Genomic DNA, 13,696 nt, shown 5'->3' with positions numbered 1-13,696 from the left:
TTGTGTAGAAATATGGGGAACTAACTACCAAAGTGCGCTTCACTCACTTACCATGTTACTAAAAAGGTTAGTTTTAAGGATAAATTATGTTGGATATAGAGAACACTACAACTCTTTATTTATGAAATCAAAAATATTGCAAATCAATTATTTGGTGCAATTCCAAACAGCTAAACTCATGCAAATATTAAACTATAATCAGCTACCCAAGAACGCACAACAATTGTTCTCAGCAAAAGGAGAGAAATGTAACATTAGAGAAAATGTTTACTTTAAACATTTGTATGCATGTACACCAAATAAAATATGGAATGGATAATATGCTTTGAGTCACTAGAGAAAAGTGCTATATAAATATAATTCACTTCACTTCACTTATTAAGAAAATAACTGTATTGAAAAATGACAATTTTAATATGTAATTGATTTATTTGAGAATTTAATATGTATTTAATTACTCATTTATCTGCTACTTATATCCATACTCAATTATTTATTCATTTATTTATGTATTTATGTATTCACTGTTGTGTAAGAGATATGATCAAATTGCAATTAAACAAAAAGGGGCAGGGTTAAATAAACTGCTTCTTTCTACTACTTTTTGGACATGCTGTTATAAGAATATGGAAATATGTGATGTATCATATCTTAATTGTTTGCACTTTCAAAATAAACTAACACCAAATTTAAACATATGCCTTGAGAAGCTGATTGCTACACAACAGCTTAGCACACAATAGCACACAGAATAGACATAAATGTCCCTAATTGAACAATTTTCCAGTTTAAGACAATATAAACATGTTTAAAGTAATTATAGTTACATAGTACTTCCAAGGCAGAAGAGTATATGTTTCCAGTAACAAACATGTCCGCTTCATTATACTTAGGCGTCACAAGCTTTACGTCATGAATTTGTATAAACATTGAGTGTCGCCAAATACAATTACTACTACATTTCAAATGAGTTAAAGACAGCATAAGGTAGTAAAATGGTTAGTGTTTTCATACATGGCATTGTTCCCTATTAAGTATTTAAACCTTTTCAAACACACAACAAAATAAACATATATATGATTTGTGCTGATATCTTATTGGATCAACATTGTTATCAGTCAATATTCAAACATTAAAACATGAAAAAGTTGTATTGGGACACCCCTCACCATAATATTGTGTAAAGCAGGGGTGTCAAATGAATTTGCAAAGTATTAAAATGAGTTGTATTTTTTTTTTTTTTTTTTTTTTTTTTTTTTTAATGAAAGAAACTGCTGTTTTGAATGTGTCCATTGGATGTCACAATAGCAATTCTGTTAGGACCAGCAAGAGGTTTGTGTCTTCCACTTGAAACACATCGTTATTTGGCACCCTTACTCCCCAATAATGTCTTTGTGTGGGTATTAAGAATAGACAGTAGTATCTTGTGTACTCGGATAATCAACTTTTACCTTGAAAATAATTTTTTGTCTTGAAAATCAACTTTTACCATTGCAGGATGCCTCGTTGTCGTCCTTTTTCCATTTAATAATAATAATAATAATAAATAGATAAAACTCTTTTCCATACACCCAAAACGCTTCGGAATATCAGAGCCATTAGAGGCGGCTCATGGACCAAACCGGTGAAATAAGGTGTTCTACCAACGGGTTCTAGGATTACCGCCACGACAGGCGCCAACTAAGGTATAAAAATATAGTGAGAAAACTTAACCCTTTTGAATAGTTTTACCTCCGATTCTCACGGTTTGTTGAGTTTACTCTGGATTGATACGTGGACATGACAAAGGAGGTGTTTAATACCTCAAGGAGTTTACATGTTGTGTTTTTTGTACGATCCCAAAAAGACTGCGACTTAATGTTTAATCCTGGCTTTGTAGATAAACTGAGACCGAGTCTTAACTCATTGTGTTTTTAAAACTGCACCAATTTCTTCAGAATTTTCAACAAACTTGATGTTTTTTCCAGAGGATTATTTGGGATTTGTACGTTTTCACAATGTGCTTGTTCTATTTTTGGCCAAAGTAAAACAAAGTAAACAACCTGGAGTTGTCTTTATTTTTAAGTTATCATGCAATGATTTTACCATTCCGGCCCACTTGGGAATGGATTTTCCTCCATGTGGCCCCTGAGCTAAAATGAGTTTGACACCCCTGGTGTAAAGTATCACAATACCTATGTGATTCAAAATGGCTGAATCAATGTTAACAGTCCGTCCACAGCTTTATGATCACAACCTACCAAAGAGTTAAATAAAAACAATTGCTTTGTAGCAAGGATCTTCATTGCCTGAGTTGTTAACAAGAAAGTGCACCTGCGTCAAAATGATGATACACTTGGAGGCAGAATACAGTTTGAGTACATTTTGCAGTAAAGTTGTTGACTGGATACAATTGCAAAGATGCAAAAAAAGTAAAAGGATTGTTTGAAATGGTACCAATTCCCGAAGGCACTGAGATTGGAAGTGAATGAGCATAGTTTTGTCTTCTGTGGCGTAGAAAGCTTTTCATAGGTGGAGCTACAGCCCAAAAATGTAAACAAATGTCAGCCACTATGCTCACTCGTCTTGCCAAACACTCTAAAAGCTTTTAATCATTTTGTTTGGTTGAACATGAAAGGGATTACACCATGCATGCCTCACTTTCTCCTGAGGTATTATGATATTATTACAGTGGATCAAAGCCTATTGAATACCGCCATTACCTAACCGCTGCTTGAAGTCATCAATAAAAAGCAATTGATACTTGTATCACACCCTCAGTGGAGTAAAAGCATGTTGTAATTTGCCCAAACAGTACTCATAGTCTGTTTGAAGAGGATTGAAGAAGGAACCAAATACATATTTTATTATTCCTGATAAAATACTAAATAGACTCAAGATGCGGTATAACTTAGTCCCGCACAAGAGGCAGTGCAGGTCGTCATGTAACCGGAGGGTTACTGGTTCAAATCCTGCTTCCTCTAACGCAGTCACACACACGGATGCTTCACTGACCATGATGCAGACCTATGACCCAGATCCAGTCCCTGAGCTCTGCATGGTGGCTGCCCACTGCTTCCCTAAAGAAGGATGGGTTGAACACGAGACAAAATAAAATATTTTCTTCTTTTTTCTGCAGTTCGAGAGTAAGGAGCTTAATGACTGACCGTACAAGGCAGTAATAAAACCACCTCAGTCCCAGAAGGGAACATTGTACATTTGATGGTCAAGGGAATTGAACATGAGCACATTTTCAATGATACCCACTTTGACCTGATTGTCTTCATTTAGTATTCATGCAGTAACCTTTATAAACTGCAAGAAGCTAGTTTGCTTGTGTGCTTTAAACATATTTTTTCAGACATGAACACAGACTACTGACTGTATAGACTTTTTAGACTTTTTCTTTTTACTAGTGTCAAAGTTAATGCGATAATGCGTTAACTATAAGTTCCTTTAGCAGCACTTATTATTTTCAACGCACAGTTATGGCATTCAGTTACTGTTTACACAAGCTTGAAAATAGCAAGCAGAATTTTACAAAGAAACGGGGTAATTATGGAAATGTCAGATCCAAACCCTTGGCAAGTTGTTCTCCCGACAATAAAAAAAACTCTATCCTTGATTGCCGTGAGGCGGCATCATTGGAGCGAAAGCATGCTGGCGCACTTTGCTGCTTACAGAGAGGTGGAGCTTGACTTACGTGTTTGGATTACAGTTGTGTAACTGCTGTGTAACGGTCCCCCCAAGAACTCACACACAGGCTGGATTGGATGATGTGGTTCTTTACTGGTAGCTGCAATGAGTGATCAGAACGCACATATACACAATATACAGCTTCCGGTTTGCAGTCAAATTTATAGACTTTGAGATACCAGCAGATGGCGCAATTGGACCTCTCATTGCATAACAAAACAATATACATATTTTAGCCGGAATTTCACTCAAATAATCAAAGTATTATACCCGTTACAGTTGAGTGCATTGGTTACATAAAATATAGATTGTTACACTAAATGCTTTAGTAAAACAGAAAAAAAAGACTGTAAGCGGGAAGTGTAGAGTAACGTTTATTGGCATACTTGCCAACCTTGAGACCACCGATTTCGGGAGGTGGGGGTCGTGGTCGGGGGTGGGGCGTGGTTGGGGGCGTGGTTAAGAATGGAGGAGTATATTTACAGCTACAATTTACCAAGTCAAGTATTTTATATATATATATATATATATATATATATGTATATATATGTATACATATATATATAACGAATACTCGACTTTCAGTGAGTTATATATAAAAATAAAAGAAATACTTGAATTTCAGTGTTCATTTATTTACACATATACACACACATAACGCTCATCTACTCATTGTTGAGTTAAGGTTTGAATTGTCCATCCTTGTCCTATTCTCTGTCACTATTTTTCTAACCATGCTGAACACCCTCTCTGATGATGCATTGTTGTATGGCACGCACAAAAGTGCTTTCATCAAATGCACTAGAGTCTGGAATCTTCCATCTCTCCCTAGCATGGCCCAAAACCGATCAATCTTTGCTTCCTGAGGAAGATCTTCACTACCAAGCATTTGGTAGTCCACTACTTCTTCCCGTAGGCTAATCAGGTCCACTCGCAGCTGTGGCTTGGAACTTACAAGCGTATTTCTTCATCTTACTCGGCATCGCTACAGCTCTATCTTCCTCGTTCTTCTGCTATGTCTCCATGTTATGTGCCCAGATGTTCACTGCACTCTCTAAAAGCCTTAGATGTTATTGTCACATATGCATGTACAGTAGATGGCAGTATTCTCCTGTTTAAGAGTGTCACAACATTGCTGTTTACGGCAGACGAACTGCTTTACGATAGACGAAAAGGTGACTGCTGTTGTTGTGTGTTGTTACCACGCAGGGAGGACGTTAATGAAACCGGCCTAACAATAAACCCTCATAAGAAACCAAGAACTCGCCCTCGATCGTTCTACAGTCATAACGTCATTGGGCAGACACGCTGTTTACATTGTGGGAAAGCGGACGTGAAAACAGGCTGTCCTCACTCAGGTCCGCATGGAGTTGGAGGGGGCGTGGACTTCAGAACCGCCTGAATTTCGGGAGATTTTCGGCAGAAAATTTGTCCCGGGAGGTTTTTTGGGAGAGGCGCTGAATTTCGGGAGTCTTCCGGAAAATCCAGGAGGGTTGGCAAGTATGTTTATTGGAGACTTCAACATCGTCAAAACACGTAAAGACATCTTCTCGAACCAGTCACACACTTCCGACTTCAAGTGTAATATCGGCGTTATACGTCAAATCCAGTCTGACTAGCAAAACAAGATGAAAAATATCTTACATCACGTTCACACTGGTCAAAGATGTTTTGTAATGTAATATGCGATATTTCTACCTTAATAAATATTTTCTGGTAGATTGAAGTTAAGTGTATATTCTTTTATAACTTCTTCTGATTATTAGCCAGCAATCACAGAATATTAAGTTGGCTGAATCTTACATTATAATAATAAATAGAGTAGGTTAAAACATTATCATGCAGAGATATGAATACCATTAACTTGTACAAAACTGTACAACATGCAATCTACAGAATACCAGACACATTTATTTTGGTGTAAATACCACATATTACATAACCAAAATCAAATCATGATCATGTGTAACTGGTATCTAAACATGGAAGTGTAGCTCCTCTCCTCTAAATGTAAGTGCCCCTAAAGCAGAAATACACATTCTGTATTCCTACAAAATCAAGCAAGACATCAATGCACTGTAATAGTTATTTTTATTCTAATTAAAAGCAAGTTTATGTTCAATTTGTGTTGAGCTGTTTGGAAATATCATAATGTTTATGAAACACATTTCACAAAATAAGCTAATAGTTCAGTCACGGTAATAAAAACGTAATTAAAATGAATTAAAATGAAAATTTAAATTATCTGTCATTTACTGTTTGTAAGTTTTACTATTTAACTAAAACAATTCATACTTATTAAACCGTTCCATGTGTGGTGTCTGTAGGAGTATTTTCATGTATATTTGTACGCGCTATTAAAATGTAATTAAGCGAGCATTGTTAGCATTAGCTAATATGTTAACATGTTTATGCGTGTCTGTGTTAGTATTATTAACTTACAAAGGTACTCTTTTTGTCTTGTTTCAGTTTCATATATTTCTCAGTAAATTAACCAAAATGTCACCGTGGAGTCATTGAGTCTGTTAAGCTGATTGGAGAGCTAGATTCCGCAGCTAGTGGGTCTATAACGATGGTTTCTGTTTTGTTTGATTAGCCGTTTTATTGCCATGTGACAGGCACCGTTTGGAAACAATTTAGGTATATAAATAAACATTTACAAACTCTTTGTGTAAATAATTAATTTCACAACGTATATATCTACGGTTTACTGCCCGGTGCGGCTAATATATGGAAAAATGTTTTTTTTTTTTGTTGTAAAATTTAGTAGGGGGAGCTTACACAGTCCGCAAAATACGGTTATCGTGATCACATATTTTAATCGTTTTGACAGCCGAAACCCACAATACTGGGAGAAGAAAATGCAAATATAGTCATTTACCACTCACAATGTGATTTTTTTAAGATAAACTGTTGTGCGGTTGTTGTTTTTTGTCTGTATTTAGTATGCTACGTGCAAACTGTTCTAGTTATGCACAAATGGCTGTGATAAAGGATGTGATTGTACTGCAAAGACAGACGATTTAGAGAACTCCCAGTTTGTGTGCGTGTCAATATGTTTAGACTGTCGCTGTAAAGTGCTTCGAGTGTTTAGAAAAGCACTATATACATTTCATCCATTTTTATCATTATTGTCAAATATTAGACCTTTTGTCTGTTCAGCAGTTATTATGATTTTATAGCTGCTGGATGACTTAATGGGCCGATTTAAAGACATTACATGTATAAGTTTACGTGTCTGCTGGCGTGTTTTTTACATCATTTGTTTTTTATCTACTATATGAAAAGACAGCTTTAATTTGCATTCTCTTGGGTCTAGATGGACCATCACAACACCGCAGCGCCTCCCAAAGCACATCTTAAACGTGCTAGTCTAGTCTAGTCTAATATAGCCTAGAAAAGGTGGTACAAATTATGTTGGTGTGGTGCATGTCAAGAACATGACAAATCACCATATAATACCCTGAGTGTACAGGGAACTGAGTATCTCCATGGTGACATTTGATATACATGCAACAACCTAAGTAAAATATGCTGATCTATTCCACTTATGTACTCGTTGTCAATTTTAAACTCAGTCTTAATAGATCATCTGCAACACGCACACTAGTACACATTTGTGTTATGATCCGCTGCCCGGATCATATTATGATTTAGATTCTTGAATCTTTATGTGTTTTCTGTTGGTTTTGGACTCCTTCAGTTCCTGTTTGTGCACCTTTCAGTTGGTTTCCATAGTGACTCATCATTTTCACCTGCACCTATTTTGTGATTACTGTCATTATTTAAGCCTTCCTTCTCCAGTCAGTCTTGCTCCCTAATTTGTTTTCATACAACAAGTAACGACTTCTTTTTTCCTGCTTGCTACCTGCTAGCTTCCACGCTAGGCTATTTGTTTTCTAGCTCTCATGCTAGCTCTTTTAGTTTTGTCAAAGTCTGTTTATTGCTTAAATCAATTTTTTCCTACCTGCACGCTGTGTCCGAAGCCCATCTGCATCCCTGGGAGAACGAAATCCGCACCACGATGCCACCAGGTCGTTACACAATTGTATAGTTTGCACACATTATTTAGCAAGTATTACTTGGATATCAGTAGATCAGGGCCCCGGTCGGCCAGTGAATAAGAAGACAGGAGAAGGAAGTGGTGTAGCGAACTTAGCAGCTTTGTTGCTGTATTTAGCGAGCAAAAAGACCCCTGTTTATATGTTTTTTTTAAACAGGCAACATCTTTCGGAGACGTGTTGTTCTTCTCAACGAGCAGTGAGTGCCAATGTGCCCCCCCCCCACCCCCCATCTAAGAGCGCTTACAGGTGGCTCTGATTTGTTTTTAAACGCCAAAAAGAACAGACAGAATAATGTTAATTTTTAGTTTTAAACTAAATAAAAACAACTACATTTCATGCCAACACGTGTTTGCTGCTGTGACAATAGAATTCATTACATCCTTAGACATAAATGTATCGCTTTTCATATTTTTACTCACTTTTTCCAAATATGTCATGGCAAGTTTTACTACTTTGACAATGACGTCAGTCCACCCTGTCGGAAACACTGATCATGAAAACTACACCTACTACTTTTATGACTACAACTTAGTATTTCTTTTAATTCTTGACACCCACACTTTAATATACTAGTTGCATGCTTTTTCATGATATATGGTAAGACTTTAGTATGGGGAACACATATTCACCATTAATTAGTTGCTTATTAACATGCAAGTTAGTAACATATTGTCTTTTAATTAGTCATCATTAAGTACTTATTAATGCCTTATACTGCATGGCCTTATTATTCAACCAGTAAGCCATTAACTAAGAATCTTCCCTCAATAACCTCAGAATTATTGCTTATTAGTGAGCCTATTCCTTACCCTTATGTTCTCCTCGTGTCCAAATAACTCTAAATTAAGTCCTTGTTACTTTAATAAACAACTAATTAGTGGTGAATATGTTCCCCGTACTTAAGTGTTACTCATGTATTTATAAGTTATGCAGGTATTTTGCGTGCACCTCCATTCACTTGCCTCAGATTCAAAATCCTCACTTTCTCTCTGGGTGAAAATGTTCACCGACTTCACTTGTACTCTGCACACAATATTGTCATCCCATTTCACTGTGTACATTTCTCATGGGGAGGTTCTGAGGACCATTTGATGCGGAATAATGAGCAAAATGAAAGTGAAATAAAAAGAAGATGAAACTGCCCTCCATGTTTGTCATACCAAAGCGTTTCCTGCACAAAGCAGTTGGAGCTATCATTGCACATTGGGGTGTAGCGGACCTGTGGGGCTATAAAGCATCACTTGCCTTCTCGCCTGACTCTCAGATCCCCCGCTAAGTTCAGTAATAGCGTTCCAGTGATAATCCACACTGTTATTGTGCGCTCATACTTTGGCTGCTGGCTGCTGTGATAGAGACCTCACTTCCTTTGCCACCTTAGAGATAAGATGGTGACTGTTTGAACCTCAAAAGGCAGCTGATTATTTTCCATCCTCCCTTTGACTTGCTATCATTCTCTGCTGCTTGCACACATTTTTCCACCAATTAAATACACTTTGTGGAAGAAAAAGAGAAGCGAAATTAGAATGCAATGGAAGTCGAAGTTTAAAAATACATAATACCTGGACTTTACTAGCACTTCACTTTAAAAGACAAGAACTAGTCACCCCTTCATGAATTACCGTAGTTATATATATATATATATATATATATATGTATATATATATATATATATATATATATATATATATATATACAATGCAAATTACTTCACTATTTATGAATTATTGATTTATTTTGGAATTGTATTATTTTTGGAGTATATTGTGGACAAATTGAGAACATCAAGTGAACAAAAGTGTTAGCAAATGCTATGAAATGGAAAAGGGATAGGATTAAATAAGCTCTGCTTCTTCCTCCACCTTTTTCAACGCAATGAAAAGAGGAACTGGAAGTCTTTGTAATATGGAAAATGTAATAGTATGCATGTTTGAAAACAACCAAAACGTAAACCACATTTGTTTAAAGTTATTTCATAAAATGTAAAAAAACAAGACTCAAATTTTCGGTTTCTTTACAATGAAAAAGTCTACTGTCATCTATTTGTGTGTCTGACTTTATTTATTTGCGATTCTCTACATTTGGTAGGCACCTTTAATCAAATATTGTATCAGGGAAACTGCCGTATTTTGCCACTCTTTGCTGGCACTCACCCATTTTAACATTTGATTTTTCCGTATTTTTTTATGTGGTTGCAATTATGTTGGGAAATATTTTTTTTCCCTATTTCCATAAATATAATTTTTCAAAAGCCATTGTTGACAGGTATGGCTTTTTTGGACTGATAAACACGTGTATCAATTACCATGCAAAACGTCTCTGCACGTGCATGGACTGGACGACAGTAATTGGCCACAAGACATTATTTATTGGACTAATGATTATGACGTTTTGAGGATATGTTTTACTCGTACATATGTCTGCTAAAGCACTTTGAGCACAACCCATACAAAGCGCCATACAGGGCCGTCGCTAGGTTTAAAGAAAAGGGCCGCTTAGCCTTAGACTTGTGATGCGAGCGAACGAGAAAACATTTTTTGCACTTGCAAGATCTTTTTGCTCCTATTGGCACTGTATTAAAATTACACAACAAACATTGAAGACATCTAAACGGTTGAAAGTGGAAGTGTAAGAAAGCTTTGGTCATCTTTCGTAAGCATGAGATGGCCCAAACACATAAGGACATAGTTGTTGCATGGAAGAGCTAGCAGGCAACTTGCAAATATGGGAAGGTTGCACAGATCATAGCAGTGTAAACAAACTTGCACAGCACTACAGAGTTGACCTGAAAACAGGGGAACTTCCGGTGGAAATACATTTTCTTGCCTGGAAAACAGGTGCTGGATGTCCACCCAAAGATATGTTGTTTGTACACAACCTCTTTGATTAAAAATTTTTGCATTTGCAAGATTTTTTTTTTGCTTACAATTTGTTACTGTATTAGAATTACACAGCAAATACTGAACAAATCAAAATGGTTGAAAATTAATATTGTTAGCTTCCTGTTATTAATGTTATGGTAATGTTAAGCATTTAGACTACAGGTGTCATATTCAAGGCCCACAGACCACATCTGGCATGTAGGGATGGGTGATATGGACTATCACAATAACTGTTGGGATGTCGCATGGCTGCAGTTGTGTGACCTCAAGTATGCAAAAATCCAGGAGAGCAGAAAGCAGGTAAGATGATTTTAATTTCATCAAAGTAAAAGATATAAACAGAAAGCAGTCTTGCATGGAGATGTTCCCAACATTGGTTTAACTTCGAGCACTGAGGAGTGCTCGAGTGAAACATAAATAGACCTATGTTGATTGACCGCAGCTGAGGACCGCTGCCAATCAACGGCGAGTGTGACAAAAACAGTGCTCAGCGGAGTAAACAGGAAGTATGACAAAATAAGAGCACTGAACAGGAAACAAAGTACAAAACACGAAAAACTATCAGAAAGTAAGTGACAGATCGTTACAGGACCTCCCCCTCAAGGAACAGATACCAGATGTTCCCTGGAAAAGAAAAATGGAAAAAAATGTCCACAAAGTAAGGGAGGATGGAAGGAGGATTTGGTGGAAGGTCGCCAAACCTCGTGTCCCCGCAGCCAGCGAGGGAAAGTCAGGTGGCGACGGCGCGTAGAGCGCCGCTGGAACTGGCGGGGCGGGCGGCCACGGAACAGCCACATCATTGGCCGAAAAAGAGACGAGTGCATCCCGCGAGGAGGACGCCCAGGGCACGGCCACATCCGCGGCTGACGTGGAGGCGGGCGCGCTGAAGCAGGCCCGGAGACAGCAGACAAAGCGGCGGGGGCTGCAGCCAAAACAGATACCTCTGCAGGAGGCGGCTGAGGAGCCGATGTTGGTGCCGGCGTGGAAGCGGCAGACGTCATCGGCGGCGTGGAAGCGGCAGACGTCATCGGCGGCGTGGAAGCGGCAGACGTCATCGGCGGCGTGGAAGCGGCAGACGTCATCGGCGGCGTGAAAGCGGCAGACGTCATCGGCGGCGTGAAAGCGGCAGACGTCATCGGCGGCGTGAAAGCGGCAGACGTCATCGGCGGCGTGAAAGCGGCAGACGTCATCAACGGCGTGGAAGCGGCAGGCGTCATCGGCGGCGTGAAAGCGGCAGATGTCATCGGCGGCGTGAAAGCGGCAGATGACGCCGGGCGAGGAGCAGCAAATGCTGGCCGAGGAATAGCGGATGCCGGCGGTGACGAAGCCCGGCGTGGTGCTGCTCTTGGCGGCGTTGGGGCTCGGCGTGGAGCCGGCGTTGGGGCTCGGCGTGGAGCCGGCGTTGGGGCTCGGCGTGGAGCCGGCGTTGGGGCTAGGCGAAAGCCCGCCAGGGACGTAGATGTCTCCGTGGAAGGAGACGCTGGCGGGGATGACAGCGGTGTGTGCCTGGCTGCACCGCAGTGTATAGTGGGCCCCCCTCCACTAGGTGGCTGCCAGACACCGTTCACACATGCGGGAAAACGTGCCTGCTCGTCGGAGTCCCCCGGTGCGAAAACCAGGGACGGGCGGGAGGGGACCAGGAGGAGGGACGAAGACACGTCCCGTGCCGAGTCCCAGCAGGAGGACAAAAGCGACCTCACTGTGGGCTCCACTGGAGCTCTCGGCGAACCAAAAAAGAGAGCGGGAGCTGGCAAAAAGAGCAGCCGGGGAGCAGCCGCTGGAAGCTGCGTAGGAGCAGGGAGAAGCAGCTCAGCAGACGACGGGAAGGATGGCGGCGGCGGACGTGCCGGTCGGAGAGCCGCAGTCGGCGACGGAGCCGCAGGAGCCGCGAGACGTGAAGGAGGAGGCGGGCGCGCCGGTCGGTGAGCCGTAGCCGGCAGCGTTGCCGAGAGGAAGGATGGCGGCGGAGGACGCGCCGGTCGGAGAGCCGTAGCCGGTAGCGTTGCCGCGGGAGCCGCGAGGCATGCAGGAAGTGGCGGACGTGCTGGTCGGAGAGCCGTAGCCAGCCGTTGAGCCGAGAGGAAAGATGGCGGCGGGGGACGCGCCGGTCGGAGAGCCGAAGCCGGTGGCGTTGCCGCGGGGAGAGGGTCCGCGTCTGTAGGCTGGGACCGCACAAACCTGGCCTTCAAGTCCTCCAGGAATTGTGCGGTCCAGAACGTCGGCTGAGGATTGCCGACAGGGATTCTCGCGAGGTCACAATTTTCTGGCTCGAAGTTACTGTTGGGATGTCGCATGGCTGCAGTTGTGTGACCTCAAGTATGCAAAAATCCAGGAGAGCAGAAAGCAGGTAAGATGATTTTAATTTCATCAAAGTAAAAGATATAAACAGAAAGCAGTCTTGCATGGAGATGTTCCCAACATTGGTTTAACTTCGAGCACTGAGGAGTGCTCGAGTGAAACATAAATAGACCTATGTTGATTGACCGCAGCTGAGGACCGCTGCCAATCAACGGCGAGTGTGACAAAAACAGTGCTCAGCGGAGTAAACAGGAAGTATGACAAAATAAGAGCACTGAACAGGAAACAAAGTACAAAACACGAAAAACTATCAGAAAGTAAGTGACAGATCGTTACAATAACCTGCCTTTTACGGTGAAAACGATAAAAGTGAAGATAAAAAAACACCCATAGAACCCTACCTTTTTGACTGTGAGTTTGTCAGTGCATCCAGTCTTCAGAGCCCTCAAAACACTCATCTAAAAATAATAAGGCTATTAAAAAATAAACCTTTAAGTTTAAGTATCACACCTATAAGGCAAAGCTGTAGTAGTGTGATTTGCTTATCATACGATATGGAAAATATTTTTCTGTCAACAATATTATTATGGGTTTTATGTGTGAATGTGAGTTTCAATCCATCCATCCATCCATCCATTTTCTACCGCTTGTCCCTTTCGGGGTCGCGAGGGATGCTGGATCCTATCTCAGCTGCTGGATCCTATCTCAGCTGCATTCATGTTGCCAGATAATGTCTGCTAATAGGTGCCTTTTTGGGGTCCTTATACATACACCAGTACG

General features: G+C 40.5%; 1 protein-coding gene across 3 annotated transcripts in view; it reads left to right on the top strand.

Annotated features, from left to right (window-relative positions):
* The window catches only part of gpc3 (glypican 3), a 375,529-nt gene that overhangs the window by 179,595 nt on the left and 182,238 nt on the right, over positions 1–13,696 (top strand). The window lies entirely within an intron of this gene.

The sequence above is a fragment of the Nerophis ophidion genome, linkage group LG05 (assembly GCF_033978795.1).
Source record: "Nerophis ophidion isolate RoL-2023_Sa linkage group LG05, RoL_Noph_v1.0, whole genome shotgun sequence".
NCBI lineage: Eukaryota > Metazoa > Chordata > Actinopteri > Syngnathiformes > Syngnathidae > Nerophis > Nerophis ophidion.
The sequence above is the reverse complement of the archived record's forward strand: the minus strand, read 5'-3'. Positions and strand labels throughout refer to the sequence as shown.